This window comes from Eriocheir sinensis, chromosome 17 (genome assembly GCF_024679095.1).
Source record: "Eriocheir sinensis breed Jianghai 21 chromosome 17, ASM2467909v1, whole genome shotgun sequence".
Lineage (NCBI taxonomy): Eukaryota > Metazoa > Arthropoda > Malacostraca > Decapoda > Varunidae > Eriocheir > Eriocheir sinensis.
Window position 1 is genome coordinate 10144185 of NC_066525.1, and position 17334 is coordinate 10161518.

Below are 17334 nucleotides of genomic sequence, written 5' to 3' on the forward strand. Positions count from 1 at the left end.
TCAAAGGGAAATCAAGAACGAGCTCCAGGGGGCACCATGAACCAAGAATAGATGGCACCACTATAAACACTTGCCTGCGCCATGACGGGCTCGGACCAACCACCAGGCCCCCAAAGAAAGCCAAAAAACAACAACAACAACATTTGAATAGGCTGAAGGGCAGGGCAACTTTTCCTTCTCAGGAAACACAGTCATGGAGACAAAAATCATGGGAAACAAATGTAATAAGATGTGTGGGATGGAAAGGAACATTGCTCATGTGTTTGCTCCAGACACTCCAAGTAAAGGCCCACTCAAGTACACCCAGACCCAGAATGAAGAATGTCATGCAAATCAAGTCTTAAACCATCGATTCAAGTACATATGCAGTGTTGCTTTGATGCCGGCTTCTAGCGCCTGGCTGCAGTTATTGTATGAAATATGAATGTATTTTCACACTCTGATTATGTTGTTTAATCAGTGTTATGCACAAGAAAAATAATGCTATAAATATTGATTACTTCATGGAATGAAGTATTCTTTATGAAATACAATAATTACATTACTGTTAAGTGGCTAAGAAACAAACTGAATCCAAGTCTTGTGTGGAGTTGTTGGGTCCCCCTACTCATAAGGAAATTCTTTCCTTAGTTTTTTTTTTTTTTTTTTTTTGTGTGTGTGTGTGTGTGTCTGTCTTTCATGGCCAAAATATGAATTTTCTATGAGCTTATGAAAATTAGTAGGTTGAGGAAGATACAATAATAGATTACAACTTAACACAAGATGTTGAGACACATGAAAATGGTGCCAAGATCTGTAAAGGAAAGTTTAATGCATGTAATCCATGTAATGCATTTGGAAATGTGTGCCTCCATGGTGTAGTGGTTAGCATGCCTCTTTACAAATCCATGGAACCAGGTTTGATCCTGGCCAAGGCATTTTGCACACAGGCCACCCATCTTTTCATCAGTTCCTATTGGGCTGGTCAAGAAATGTTCTGGGTAAACTTGGGGAAGGCAAATCATGGTAACCCACTCTGAATCTCCCTCTCAGGTGAGCATTTTACAAACAGCAGTTTGTCTCTTGTCAGACATCAACGGGCAGAGGCTTGCTAGGTCAAGTACATTAAGTAGCTATGCATGATGGACCCCCAAGCAAGTAGCTCCCAACTGCTTCATTGTAAATAAATGCTGACTCACGAGTTCATGAAATTCATCCCTTTACTGATGAGGTCAGAGAGGCTGTGACAAGCTTGAGGGATGGAAAGGCAGTTGGTGTTTGTAACATCAATGTGGAGATGTTCTTTGCTGGAGGTGCAGCCATGATCCAAAGATTGCATGCAGTCTTGACTGCCATATGGCAATCTGTCATCATTCCTCTTGACTCGATGAGGGGGCTGGTCTTTTGATTTGGTGCAGAATGCGGCACTCAGGGATCTCCTGTCATTTCTGCAAGGATTGTTGATTTATTGACTGGCCTGTACTCTGAGTCATTGTGAAATGTATGTTGGCAATACCAAGATCACTGGCCTTGTTTTTGCTGATGATGCAGAAATCCTTGCAGAGTTGCTGGAAGTTCTTGTAATAGCTCTCAATGCCATTGGTATGTCAGGTCTGTTGGACCCAGACCGTGCAAGGTACAGGTGCTTGGAGGCTTACTAGACAAAACAGTATAGTCTGGTCATGCATGTGGTGAGGACATTGATATCATGGAAAATTCCACCTATGGTGGTAGCATCATGCAGAACAGTGACAGATCATATCAGAAAGTCTTTCAATGGATTGGCTTGGCCTATGGTATTATGGACTAGCTCAGCATGAGTATATAGCATTGTTGATACCTGTGTAGAAGAACAATGATTCGGATCTTCAAGTCACTTGTGCTCCCTGTGTTATGCCATGGTAATGGGACATAACTTAAAGGGTAACTTAAAGTTAAATGATGCCTTTGATATGTCAATACAGAATCATGGGGTACCACTGAAATGACTTTTTGTCATTGGTTATTACCCAATTAGACTAAATTAAGACCTATTATCTGCATAGTGCAGGATGCCAACTCTTGGCATATTAGGTGGCATGCTACCCAGTTGACCCTGCTTGCCCTATTATTTCTGTAGGAAATAATCCTGAGTGGGGGAAGCCAAAGAGGCACCCACAGACTTGTTGCTAAAGCAAGTCATTGGAGCCTGCTGAGAAATATTTGGTATGGTAAACAGGCCACTTGCATGGAAACTTGTTCAGAAGAACCCCAGGGAATGGCATTGTAAGGTGGGCAAGTCAGTGCCCCCCCTATTGATTGATTGATTGATTAAAATATATTTTTCATTATACAGTAGGATTGCCTAATGTGAGGGATTGTAGTATTCCAGTCACTTAATATGCGAGGGTGTTCTTACAATTAATTTTAGCCTTTATGTCTGTAAGTTGAACCTCATGGTATGCAATTTGAGTGAAAAAAAGCAAAAATTACATTCCGTCTTTTATGTGTGTCACCTTTTAAATATGTGACTGGCTGTTTTACTTCGTCAAGATATAATTTTTGTTTATTTTGGCTTTTGTTCTGTTGACACACCCTCCCTGCTGTTCTTACTTGCCTGCCAGCCTTGGCTGTTCTAGCATGATATTAAGCATCGACCATATTATTGTCTTGAGATCAGTGCTTCTGCATATGAGATAGAAGAAGCAAAAGCAATAAAATCATACCCGACGGAGAACAGATTAGGGACGTATCAATGAGTAACTTCTTTTAGATATATATTTCAGCCAACTGTGGCTTGTGCTCAATGGTGACATGGTCAGAGGTAGAGAGAGAGAGAGAGAGAGAGAGAGAGAGAGAGAACTTTGAGTCAGGTAAGAGGCAGACACATTAGCCTTTTGTGTAAAGTGCATGACTTCATTCCAATGTCTGTAATGGTTAACCACTTCACTCCGGCGATGCCGACGTCGGCGTCCGACGGCGTCACCGTTAGTCCTCTTCTAATCCTCTTCCATTTCCTCTTAATCCTCTTCTAAATCTCTTAAGAGGAAATGGAAGAGGACTAAGGGGAATTTAGAGGAGGATTGAGAGGTTTAGAAGAGGATTAATCCTCTTCCATTTCCTCTTGACCCTTTCCATACTGTGACGCTGACGTCTGCGTAACGGATGGAAAGGGTTAAGTGTATAAGAAGCACTATTACAGTCTCAATCTCAAGTTTTAAATCCTATGATAACCATCTAGCATTCCTGTAATTTGAGGGAATATGTGCTTTGCAAATGAGGATGTGTCTGTTGGTCACTTTTTTTTTTTTTTTTTTGGGGGGGGGGGGAAGCGAGCATGAGTTATAATGAGAGAGAGAGAGAGAGAGAGAGAGAGAGAGAGAGAGAGTAGGGGTAGAGGTGCAGCCCTCTAGCGTATTGGGGCACCTACCTCTGGCTGCATCAGCATGGGAGCAGGCTGCTATTTAGCTGGAATTTTCTTGGGCTCAGTAGCTCTGCCTTGAGCCTTAAACCTCACCCTCCCATCCCCTGCAAGTTCAGCCTCCTAAGTATTAAGGTAAATAGCTTATGAGTTATTTTATTTATTGATTTCTTTTTTTATATATAATTATTTGTTCTGTATTATGTATAAAAAGGCTAGGTGTAGGCTATATATATTTTTAGTTGGCCTATATTATCAGACATCTCACCATCCAAAATTTATAACATGGTTATTTATGGAACCTAATATGTTAATTTTTTATGCGTGGGTCTCTGTTGCCTATATTCTTGCATAGAGGTGTCCTTAGTGTATACACCACTATGGAACAGTGGTTAGTGTGCCTAGCTACAAATCTATGGGCCTGGGCTCGAATCCTGGCCTGGGTAGTCAGCAAGCAGCTCACCCAGCTCTTCATCCTCCCTTTTGGGCTGATTGATAAATGGGTACCTGGGAAAAGTAAACTGGCAATCCTGGATTTTACACTGGCCTGTGTCCTGGGGTAATAGGTTTTTACTCACCACAGGCTCAAACGGCCAATGCGACGGAGATGAGCACTGCAGCCACGCGCAGCTATAGCGTATACACCCAACATTACCGACTGTATGTGGATTATATATATGAGATGTTCCCAGTTATAATATTTCTTGAAGCCTGCTTATATGTTTGGAAACATTACTATATATTCCCTTTTCATTGAAACTTTTATTAGTCCAAACTCCTTATAAAAAGAATACTGGCAGAGAAGGCCTCATTTTTCTAAGTCTACATACTCCAGCTTGCAAGTTATCACATTTTTAGGTCAGCAAATATTAAATTCTCTCTCTCTCTCTCTCTCTCTCTCTCTCTCTCTCTCTCTCTCTCTCTCTCTCTCTCTCTCTCTCTCTCTCTCTCTCTCTCTCTCTCTTCACTGGCAGTTAATAAAAATATTGAAAATTTGCATGTGGTTCAGCAAAATTTAAAGTTTTGATTGTAAAGGGTAAAAGTATGAGTCCAGGTAACATGCCATGCTCAAAATATCTATTTGAATAAAAAGAAATATGTACACAAGCATTGAATTTCTCTTAAGTAGGTTTTCTTTTCATAGTTGCACCTGGGGGGAATTATCTACAATGTTCTAATTGTTAATAAGAAAATGAAAAAAAGGAGAGCTACTGAAGTATTACTACTTGATTCCCAGAACCTCCCAAGTCACCAGAGATCATCAGGGCAGCATGTGGAGTGGGCAGGGAGAAGAGCATAGTGCACTACAGCTTCTCAGATCTGATAAGAATTTTGAAAATCATAATTTCAATAAGTAGGTTGAAAGAGTCCTCAGTTGTTGTACCAGTGGTCTGTTTCAAGGAATAAATCTGGCATGCAGAATGTTTTTGTCACTGCAACATTGTTTTAGGGTATAAAGGTATCTCCTTTTCAAATTGCCTAGATGTGGAGCAATTTTCATACAGTGAATTATATGTATCTAAAATTGATTGCATAAGAAAAAAATACATATGATGTACTTGTATTTTTGGTCACCAAAGGATCATGTTGTGCCTTTTATTGTATCATTATATTTAATGTAAATTATGCAATTACAAAAATGTTTCCATTTAATATGGTAGATGGACATGAGTTAAAAGAATAACTAAATGAATGTTTGAAATAGTTCCTGTTCTGGTTGGGGTACTTATGTAGTATTGGGATCTCCTATGCAACATTACAGATAAGATTCTCCTTGGTCTGGGCATCCTGTGACTCTTAACAATCATGAATGGTGCTTAAGCAGCTCCACATTCCTAGGATAGTGTATTTTAGGCAGTGACTTTGCCATTGCCACTTTTTAGGTTAAAGCAACATATAAGGTTTTGCAACTATTGAAAGGTCAGATACCATGCAAGGTTCAGTTTATTGTATATTTATCCTAAATTTGTGTTGTAATGAAAAATGTTTTAGAGGACAGAATTCCACAATGAAATGCATTAGACATTGTAGCTTTTATTAATTTAACACAGTAAGTTTTTTTTAATGCTTTAAGAATAATGAACCCTTTTTTTTTCTGAGTAATATTGACTTTCTGAATTTAGAATGGCTTTCAAAATGATGTATGAGGTATTCTATGTTAGCTGCATGCTGATTACTAATGGGCAACTTTGCAACTGTGCAAGTAGGGGCTAGCACCATGCCACCCGCTCTCTTGGCTTTAAGGATACAGGAAGGCAATGCCTATCATTATCTTAAGAGAGGCTGTGAGTGAAGTATTATAATATCTTATTCGAATAATTCAAATAATTTTGTATGAAAATGTAGTAGAGAAATCATCCCTCGCCTTGTTTTAGTCCTTGCAAAAAAAACCATTGACTATTCTGCAGACCTGGTAGCTCCATTTTCTGCTCTCTGTCTGTATAAATGTGATGCAAAGGTGAGTAAAACCAGGCTTCTAGTTATATATGTCCATTCTAGAGCACAAGTTTCTGCTGTGTCAGCTTTATCTTTTGACAAAAATGTATTAAAAATAAAAGCTAGTACTTGGTAACCCGGACACAGTCCTGTATACGAGATTAAGTTGTGGTATTCAAATCCTGCCCATAAAGGCAGGCCATAAAACAGACTATGTTCATACAGTCTGTCTGTCTTTGATCACACACACAAACTAAAAATGCTTTTGGGGGGTTGGGTGAGATGTGATTGCATCCTGTCTTTGTGGGCAGGATTTCACTTTGGGAATGTTTCTGTGTTACCAAGTACAGCGTTCCCTTATTTTTCGCAGGGGTTACATTCTTGAGATCCATATGATGGCTAAAACTGGGAAGATTCATCTCTTTCAAACTTATCTAATATCACTTATTTTTTTGGTCAGTATCAATTTTTTGTTACTCTGACACTGTCATCCTTTCTATTAATATACGTATGTCTTTGAAGTAAAAGGTGTTGAAGACTATGAAAATAATGGCAACACTGATGGCCTTTTAGGATGACATGCACTGAGGAGGGAGGTGGGGTAGGTGGCCTTGTGGGCCCCCTCTAGCACTTGTGTACACTGCTGTCATGTGTGCGGCAAGAATTTCATACTGCCTCTCAATTATGAATATTTCACAGTTTAATTTTTATAGAATAACCATCAAATAATCAAATCTAATAAAAAAGTCCACAAATATAAAGGGAACACTGTGCTAACATCTTTTCTTAATGTTTCCAGCAAAAGTTAGGGTTGACACAGTTGATACATGAACTTAGAAAAATCACTAGAAGGATCTCATATCACTGGAGGCCTGATCTTACTCACCTTTGCATCATATTTATAAGGAAACAGCAAGTACAAATTGGAGCTTCCAGTTTTGCAGCAGAATAGTTTTGATTATAAGAAATATAGGAAGGTGAGCAATGCTGTAGTCTCATACAAAATTATGTAGATAATTTGAATGAAATATCATAGTATTTTGTTGCATAGCCCTTCTAGAGAAGCAAATGATAAGCAGTTAATTTCTGTTCTTCATGGCAGAGAATTGGATATGTTGCTGCCCCCTACCAAAATTCAGCAAAGAAAGTCCCCCATTATTGCATTCTTTAGACATCTGTAATAGTCTAAACTAAAGCATGTACTGTAATTCAATAAAGTCAGTGAGCCATCTGATTCAATTTAAGAATCACAATGTGTAGGTATTTTTATATGGAAGTTTATGTATGGTTGTTTTTTTCCTTTATATCATGAAGTCAGAAGTTCTCATTGTAGAAAGTATAATAATTCATTATTAGAGAAATGTATTTTCTTTATTACCTTTGTTCTACTACTGCCATATTGGCGGAAATATTCTTCCCTGCACTTAAAACATCTGGGAAAGTTAATGAATTGAACTGTTAGAGCCGTTCACATCCTTTAACTCTATTTGTTATTCACATCGATTACATAAGAAGTATGTATACAGATCTCCCTTCAATCTTCAATCAAAATAACATAAATTGAGTCCTATATATAATGGGTTAAATGTAGATGTATTCTTGGGTCTGCCTAAATTCACAAGAACACAATGATTTACAGTGACTTATAATAATTTGAAATGACTTTCAATGACTTCATTTACTTAGTGTGACTCATAGTGACTAAAAATGTTTTGTTTACATGTGTAATATCTTGGTCTTATCACTCTCTCGAGCATGTTACAGTAGTAGTGTTATAGTAGTACTACCCTTAACCCCTTCATTATGGTCGGGCAACAACAGCGCCCTGCCTCATATCTGGTCTGGCCGCGCACGCCAAATTTCAAACGTCGCTACTGAATATAATAAGTTTTAAGCCATAAACTCAACATAATCATCATGTATTATATACAAAAATATGCAAAATTAAATGGTGCACATAAAGAAACATCAATTAATTGATAATTTTGAGATGTATCCATAAATACACAGAGAAATTTGCGTTATGTGTAGATGACGTATATCTGCTGAATTGTATTTCCTTATATTAGTTGCGATAAACAAATAGATTTGTGAAGGAGAGGGAAGGGAAGGACACAGATGTAAGATCATGGAAAATATCCCACTGATTCACCGGCAATACACTTAGATTTCACGGAGTGAAAGGCTGTCGTCCCGGTGGTGGGTCTTGTGTGTGTGTGTGTGTGTGTGTGTGTGTGTGTGAGAGAGAGAGAGAGAGAGAGAGAGAGAGAGAGAGAGAGAGAAATTTGAAAGGAAAGTAAGATTTGATGGAACTGCAACCTTTCTTGAACCCATAGCCGTGGTAGCTCAGTCGGCATAATGCTCATTTCCGTTTGGGAAGATCATAGTTCGATCCCTTCCTGTTCAGTGTAGGTGGTTAGCAGGTAGTCATATGTCATGGCAGAGCACAATACATCACTGAGCTACAGCGGCTAATTTTCATATCACATCGGTAATATTTTCCTTTTTATTCTCTCGTTCTCTCTCGCCCTGAAGATGTGGATGACAAACCGCAGAAAATGACTCAAGCCTGTTCATTTGGTGGTAAGCTTTTTTTTGCTCTCTCTCTCTCTCCTCCCCCCCTCCGTAAAAAAATAGACAGGCGTTCACTGCCTGTTTTTGAGAGAGAGAGAGAGAGAGAAAAAAAGTCTACCACAAAATAAACAGACTTGAGGCGTTTTCTACGGTGGAACAAAATCGGAACTCAAGGGCAATACATGGAGTTCCTAAGTACGGCCAGAACAGAATACGGGATCACTCAGTCGTCATATATGCCACTGGCGCTTCACGTCGGCATCACCGTATATTGCACTGGCGCTTCACGTCGGCATCACCGTATATTGCACTGGCGCTTCATGACGCCAACGTCGGCGTCACCGTATGGAAAGGGTTAAAACGCGGCTGTAGCAGTGCCCAATAGGGAATAAGGAGGAGTACAGCGTTGCCACATTTTTAACCCCACGCGATTGCCTATCTCTCTCATGGCGTTACTGCCACGAGGATTTGAATATTTTTTTTCTTACTTATGTCAGCTTATTTTAACATACATTCCTTCACAATATAATCTAAATATAATTGTGAAACTACTTACCCATCCCAAAACGATAGGGAAACTCAATAATAAGTATAGCATTTTTTTAGCAACACTGTAAAATATGTATGCCATGTTTCTTTATATACTTATTAATATCTTATAAATAATAAGTTAACTGTTCTTTCATACGTTATAATACTTAAGATTAAATGTGTATGCATATTTGCTGATCATATTTGCTATGGTTTTACTTAATATTAGAACATTTCTACATCGCGGGCTAGGAGACAAGCGGCAATGCTGTACAAGGGAATTCCTCTACGCTGAACCCCTCACAACCGCACGTTTAGCTGAGTTAGACCAGAAGACATTTGGTGGTGTTACCAGTACTGTTAAGCAGGTATGGTTAGCATTGTTATCGGGATGTTTGGTTCTTATACTAGTACTGTTAACCAGGTACTGTTGGAACACAATCCTGTACTGTGAAATTAGTTGAGATACCAGTATCGTTAACCCTTTCCATCCATGACGCAGACATCGGCGTCACAGTATGGAAAGGATCAAGAGGAAATGGAAGAGGATTAATCCTTTTTCTAAACCTCTCAATCCTCCTCTAAATTCCTCTTAATCCTCTTCCATTTCCTCTTAAGAGGTTTAGAAGAGGATTAAGAGGAAATGGAAGAGGATTAAGAGGTTTAGAAGAGGATTAAGAGGAAATGGAAGAGGATTAAGAGGTTTAGAAGAGGACTAACCCTTGCCATACGGTGACACCGTCGGATGCCGATGTCAGCGTCGCTGGAGTGAAGGGGTTAAGCAGGTATCGTTGGTAAAGTACTGTTAGTGATAACTGCTCGCACCTCTTAGACTCAGCTGAAAATGGTTGCGGTGAATCCCGTTTCCCGTCACATAGTTCCCTTTATTATTGAATGCACTCACACTTGTAGGATGCTTAGAAGTCATTACTGACTTTACACAATGATCATGTGTAATTTTTCAATAGTAACATACACCAATTGCAAACAGTAAAACTCATGCGGCAGGTTGGACGATCATATATGTGAGTCTCGGCAGTTGTAAATTGAAAAATAGGTGGTGATATACGTCGGCCGTATACACAAAATATTGTAAATTGAGAACGGAAACTGAGTGTGCGTGTGTGTGTGTGTGTGTGTGTGTGTGTGTGTATATATATATATATATATATATATATATATATATATATATATATATATATATATATATATATATATATATATATATATATATATATATCAATGGGGGCATATGCCAGGGGGCGAGTCGCCTTGCCCACTCTACAACGCCAAGTCCGGGGGTCTCTGCGGGCAAGTTTCCATTTAGGCCCCCTTCCCATCCTGATTACCTCCTGGCAAGACTGATCAACTTGCTCAAGCCACAAACTCTGTGGGTGTCCCCTTGGCCTCCTCCACTCAAGATTGTCTCTTGCAGAGACAACCCGATGAGTAGGGTCGGCTTCTGGCTAATGTGCCACATGCCCGTATAGCCGGAGTTGGCGTTGACGTACTATGCAGGTAATAGGCCTTGAATCAGTCTCACGGAGTAGTTGCTGGTTTGACACAAAGTCATCCCAGCGATATCCCATGATTCTGTGTTGACACATTACCAAAGGCAGAGAGAGAGAGAGTGAGAGGGTAGGGTAAGGATGTGCCGGCGTGAGCTCGCTCCATGGAACTGCTGAGTCGACAATGGTGGGCAGAACCAGGAGTCTGAGAGATTCCTGTTATGTCTGTGAAGATTTTACAGGCGAGAAGTGGATTGCATGCTATTTTTGTCCAAGGTGGTGTCATGTGAAGTGTGCTAATTTGACGAGTCAAGCAGGATAATGTACCTAAAATAAATTGGATTTGCATTCCACATTTTCATAAAGCGTCTCTCGCTACCAACATTGTTGAAAAATTGGATAAATTCAAGCAAGAATTATCTAAAGAAATATCTGTGGTAAAAGATGAGGTTGAATCTCAGATGTCCAGTGTCAAGGAGTTGAGTGAGGTGGCAGGCGTGATTTGTGATGAGCAGGCAGAGTCGGGTTGCACCAGTTTTGCTAACATAGCCAGACTCAAGAGGAAGAAGAATCTCCTTGTCGTGAAGGCCTCTGATCAAGACAAAAAGGCTACTGAGTTGAAAAATTAAGCTTCCCAGGCATTACAAGGCATTCAGATTACTGATTCAAGATTCACGAATGGAGTTAACATTGTTATGAACTTTAATGATGAGAACGCAAGAAATGAAGCAGCTCAGAAATTTAAAAATGTAGAGCAAGTTAGCACAAAAGTGTGGGAAAACTAAGGCCAAAGATCATGATCTACAATGTGCATAAGGAAGAGCCGGACATAAGATAATTGAGACATTGTTAAACAGGAATGAGTTCCTACACTCGATTCCTGGAGTTGAGGGGAAAATTGAGAAGATTTTTAGCAACCCTGCTGCTGGTGGCACAGTGCACTATATTTTGAAATGTGATCCAATTGTTAGAGAGTTGATTCATAAACATCATGACAAGATAAAACTTGAGTGGGGAGTGTACACTGTGAGAGATAGATTCCATGCAATCATATGTTACCATTGTTAAAGATATGGCCATCTTGAGGCCAACTGCACTGCCAAGAACAATGGAGATGCCCAAAAATCTTACAAGTTCACTGGTGATCACAAATCTAAAGATTGCTCAATGACTGAGAGGAAATGCATAAACTGTGTGAGGTACAAGAAGCCTGAAATCAGCCACTCAGCAAATGACCAGTGCTTTGTAGTTCTTCAAACTGAAATTGAGAGAATTCATAACATAACCGATCATGGCTATTAATTGGTGTTTGAGACTCGAAGATAAATTGTGTGATAAATGTTTAGTGAGTTGGAAATAATCATTAGACATTGAATTGTGATAATATAAAGAAGATATCAGATAAATGGAAAATGAAAATGGATATTTGTGATATTATAAAAAGGAAAGATATTGTGATAAGCATGAACCAAAACATGGCCAAGTGACTATAATGATGCCATGTTTATTAAAAGGACATCAGTAGGTTATCCATGAAAGGAATTAAGACTCACTCACTACGACATTGTGAATAAGTGTATATCGAGGATTATTATTGAGGCTAACATCATTGTTGCTGACGGCCCTGTGGAGTGCTGCGCTGACAGTGGAGCGGGGCCTGAAACCTCATCAGCGAGAGATGAGAGAACGAGAGCATCGATCCGCCTCTCCAAGTCCCTATATAGTGTCCATGTCTCACAGCCATAGAGTTAGGACAGGGAGCACAAGGGACTTGAAGATCTGGATCTTTGTCTTTTTACACAAGTATCGACAACACCTTGTGCTCATGCTAGGTGAGTTCATAACACTGTGGGCCAAGCCAATCTGCCATAAGACTTCTTGGTGAGACTCACCATTGTTCTGAACTACGTTAACAAGATATGTGAAATTTTCTGAGATCTCAATGTCCTTGCCACACACATAAACAGACTGTACTGTTTCATCTAGCAAGCCTCCAAACACCTGTACCTTGGTCTTGACCCAGGAAACCTGAAGTCCCAGGGGCTTTGCCTCCTCGTGCAGTGCCTCGAGACCCATCACCAGAACCTCCAGTGACTTCACAAGGATTGCTGCATCATCAGCAAAAACAAGGTCAGTGACCCTGGTATTGCCAATAGATGCTCCACAATGACTCTTGTCCACAACTCTGCCTAGTACCCAGTCCAAACAAGTGTTGAAAAGTGATGAGGCAAGGACACAGCCCTGCCTCACTCCCACATTGACGGGAATCAAGAATGAGCTCGGGGGGACAGCACGAGCCAAGAATAGATGGTGCCACTATAAACACTTGCCTGTGCCATGATTGGTTTGGGCCCAAAAGACCCCAAAAGAAAGCTTACTGGCGCTATTGGGCAGAAAATAAAAATAAAAAATAAAAAATAAAAACTACTCTGGGGGGCCAGGGTCCAGACCCAGCCCAAGCAGTGACTCAGTGGGTCAGTGCATGGCTGCTTCTTGTCCAGAGATTATCTATGCCTTTTCATGTCCACTTATCAGAAATACGTTCTCTTTCGGCTATGTTTACTGTTTTGTTTGCAGGAACAGCACCATATTGCTATAATTTGTAAATAGTAGGGGGTCTGCTGAACATGTGATGTGATGAAGTGTGGTAAAAGTCTATTGTGAACAAATGCTCCGTGGTCCCTGGACTGTTATGATTCCTGGACAGTTGCTTCCCACATTTCAGGGAAATCGAGGGTTGAGTGTACATGCATACATACTTGTAGTCAGAAGATGCACAGCTGAGTATACAGTACCTGTGTCATCATCTTTCTTTGAATGAAATTACATGGGGAATTTTAGGAATATACCTCAAGTATCCAGAAATTCTGCTTATCCAGCACCGTTGAATCTTCTCAGTTACTGGATGAGGGAAGTTTTACTGTAGTACGGGAAAATTGTTTACATTACATAAAATTTACATTATATTAACTCACGGAGAACATAACACTCATGTAGATTGAGAGGTACTTGTATCTATGTTTATATCTACAGTACCCTCCCAAGTTTTGCGATCCTTGAGTTTCGTGCTCAATCCTAAATTCTTACCATCCCGACGTTCGCGCATTATCACCCCGACTTTCGCGCTGCTTTGACATGTACGGGTCATGCCTACCTACTGTCGGCGTCACGCACGATTCCTGAAGGCGGTGTCACGCTGGGCGCTTTCCTTCAACCGTTGGGGCTATTGGCAACTGCGGTTGCCCATGCGCCCAATTGGGAGTTGTCGGTTGTCCGTATGGATGGAAAACAGTTGGGGGTACGAGCAACCGCACGGCTGTATGTAAACAAACAGACGACGGCAGTGGCTGAGGAGTGAGGAGCAGTGGAAGATGGCCAACCAGGAAACTAGTAAAGTGGACTGGCAGAGCTGCTTTGTTAACTATTTAATCGATACAGGGTGACTGCTTTATTTATGTTGTGAATACGGACAACCGACCTTGGCAGTGTGTGACGCACACCCGGAAAACTTGGAATTGCCGGTCACCCCTATCGCCAACGCGGTTGGAAGAAAAAGGCCCAGGGTGACACCAGCAGCTTAAAGGCATGGTCACAAGTTAGTTTCTCGGGAATTTTCCACCGAAATTAGCTCCTGACAATTTTCTGCCTCCAATTTATCCTCAAGTTTGGTCACTCAGAGGACTGTTGCATTCTGGGATATATCAGCTGAAAAGCAAAACAAACAATGGATCCAGAGGTTGCAGAGTTTGCTTTGTGGTGTTTGCTGAAGAAAGAGCAAAAAAATGAAAAGAAAGCATTTATTAGTTCATGAGTGGTTAGCTCAGAGACAAAGGGAGAGTGTGTTACAGCTTGCTACCATTAAATGCTAAGAGAACGCAACAGTGAGGACCCAGACACGATGAAGCAGTGGCTACGCTTGGACAAGACTCAAGTCCAAGATCTGCTCAACCTGATTACTCCAGGCTTATCTAGCTTCGTGGAACTCATTGTGGTACCGGAATAAACACGTGTATAGTTACTGAACCGATCAGCTGATACGTTCTTCTTGTGACCACAACTTAACGACCTTGGGAGAAAATAACCGACATGCTGGTGACTGAGTTTCTAGCTAGAATTTCGATAAGTTTCCTGTAAAATGCAGCTGACTTTGAATCTCTGTACAAAATTCTTGAGAAATTAGCGGTTGGGTGACTGTGATCACACATGCAGGGGCGAGATTCACAGAGATGCGCACTAATGGCCCGCGGTAAAGACTCCGAACTAATGATTTAACTATCAACGTTGACTTCAGATTCACAAAGCTTTCGTTTCGTCATAGTTAGAGGCCACTGATTGGATGAGCGCTGTCGATGACATCATCGGACTCGACGAATCACAAGTGTGTTTTCAGAACTGTCAGCCAATCATAAGGCAGCCAGCCGTCTTCTGCTGTGGCTTCAGAACGACCCGTTCTCTCTTCACATTTTCTTCCTTTTTACATATGTATTTTGAGATAGCAAGGGAATAAATTTGGAAAAAAGTCAGCTTCTCCATGGGCCGGAACAAATAAGCGCTTTTTCAGTATCTTCAATTCCCCGAGTTTCGTGATCCACAAGTTCAGCACTATACCTGCGGAACGAAGCAAGCGCAAAACTCGGGAGGGTACTGTATATCGATATACAGTATAGTCAAACCTCAGCATCCGCAGTTGTTAGGTAACAGACACACCCACGGATGTTGAGGATCCACGGATATCTGCTAATAGATACTAACATATTTGCAGCAACCACTGGTGTAGCTACTGGAAGTATGAAGGTGCGTGGGGTGGCGGTGGGGTGTACATCGAGCTGCAAGTGCCTTGGTTGGCCACTAAACTGCTCAAGAAAACCCGTGGATACCCAAATCTTTAACTTTATAATACCAGCGGGCTACCCCCCGGATGTTTCAATCTGTGGATGTTAAATACACGGATGTTGAGGTTAGACTGATCATCTATATCTATCTTTTTATCTATCTATATATATCTCTGTTTATGTAGAGTCAGGACCCGCAACTAATGCTTTTCTAACCAAGTGATTTCAAGTCTTGTGATAGGATAGAAACAGTTCTAAGTTTCATAACTAACGATCAAAGCCTTGGAACTAGCAAAAATATTCCCATTGCCTGGGAGGAATGAGTGGGAAAGTTGTGTCAAGATGGCCCGTGGAAACATTGTATGGGGGTTGCACAAGAAGGGTGGACACCTGCTCCCTGAGTTCAGTTGACCTGCTGGTCACACAACGTTGTGAAATGTTATGAACTAGAGCTGACAGGTCTTGCCAAGTTGGCACTGAACACCCCTCTGAGTCCACTGAGTTGGGTGAGGCAGTGAATGTAAAACAGACATCAATGTTGTATGTGTGGCCAGTGTCACCTCTTCTCCATCTTACCTTCTACAAATGTTTAGCTCAATTATTATTTTTCTGTTTCTGGTAAAGAGTTGCCTATAGGAGCTGCTGAGGGAATATTGTGAAGGAGCTGTTGTGTGGGATGCCAATTTGTTGGGCCCAGTTGATCCACTGTTACATTTGGCTCAACCCCTCACCCATGGGTCAACTGAACATAGGTGTGTGATGTTTCCCCTGTTGCTCTGCTCAACTCTGCCAATCCTAAGGACTTTACTGGGTTTAGTCATCATGAACTGCTGTAGTATGAGAGTGAGTTGCTAATGGAGCCTCCTGTGTATCTGGCTAAGCAGGAGGGCGGCAATGGTAGTGGTGGTGAGGCGGGCTCTCAGTAAGCTAACGCACTCCCAACTCCCAACGTTTTTTCCAAGGATTGTATATGATTTCCATGATTACCAGAGGGGTTTGCCTTTCCAATGTTGCTTGACATTTTCGTGAACCTACTATACTTCTTTGTGCCTTTATTAGTTTAGATCTACTCTCTCTACATGGATATATCTTCCTAGAATTGCTGTACAGCATTATAAAGCATTGCTGGTGGGTAATAATATGTCATATCTTTTTACTGATTGTGTGAATATAATTTGAGTTTTCTGGGGTCCTTCCCAATAATCTGAACAATTAGATAACCTATATGAACTTCAATCCGCTGCCATATGAATTATTGAACTTTATAATGTGTGTGTGTGTGTGTGTGTATATATATATATATATATATATATATATATATATATATATATATATATATATATATATATATATATATATATATATATATATATATATATATATATATATATATATATATATATATATATATATATATATATATATATTTATTTATTTATTATAAAGTTCAATAATTCATATGGCAGCAGATTGAAGTTCATATACGTTATGTATAAGACGCACCTATAGTTTGGCTAAATATATTTAGAAAAAAACTAAAAACTCCATATTTTCCCTTAACTTTATGTGTATGAAGTACGTATTACACTTGGCCACCTTACTTACAATTATGACTATGATACCGTATGTTGCTTTGTGCCCTTCTCTGTGTTCAAAGTGTTCCACTGTTGGTTGAAGAATTACACTGCTCTTACCCTGAGCAGCTGTGACTTTGAAATGGTAAACAAAAGGGTTGGTTGGTAGATTCACTCACTGTGCAGTGTGCAGGTGGTAACTTTCACAGAGCTACAGAGGGAACCAATCACACAGGGATGCTATGTTCATTGGTCAATCTTGGCAATCTTACTTTCAAGTAGAAATAGGTGTTGATTAATTTCTTTCAATCATATTATGTTTTAATATAGTTATTTTTACAATGAAAAACAAAAATGCGTTTACAATAAACACTGAAGTCATCCACGGATATCCGTTCTTTTGAACATGTATCTCAGAAAACGGCAGCTGACCTGGTCGCTGCACAGCAGAAATACCTCCAGACTAATCCGCCCAAGTCCGCCTCACGGTCACCGAACAG

The 17334-nt window shown here is 40.3% G+C and overlaps 1 protein-coding gene across 1 annotated transcript in view; it reads left to right on the forward strand.

Annotated features, from left to right (window-relative positions):
- Positions 1–17334, forward strand: part of LOC126999927 (zinc finger protein 181-like) — a 66827-nt gene that overhangs the window by 38749 nt on the left and 10744 nt on the right. The gene's annotated exons all lie outside the window — the stretch shown is intronic.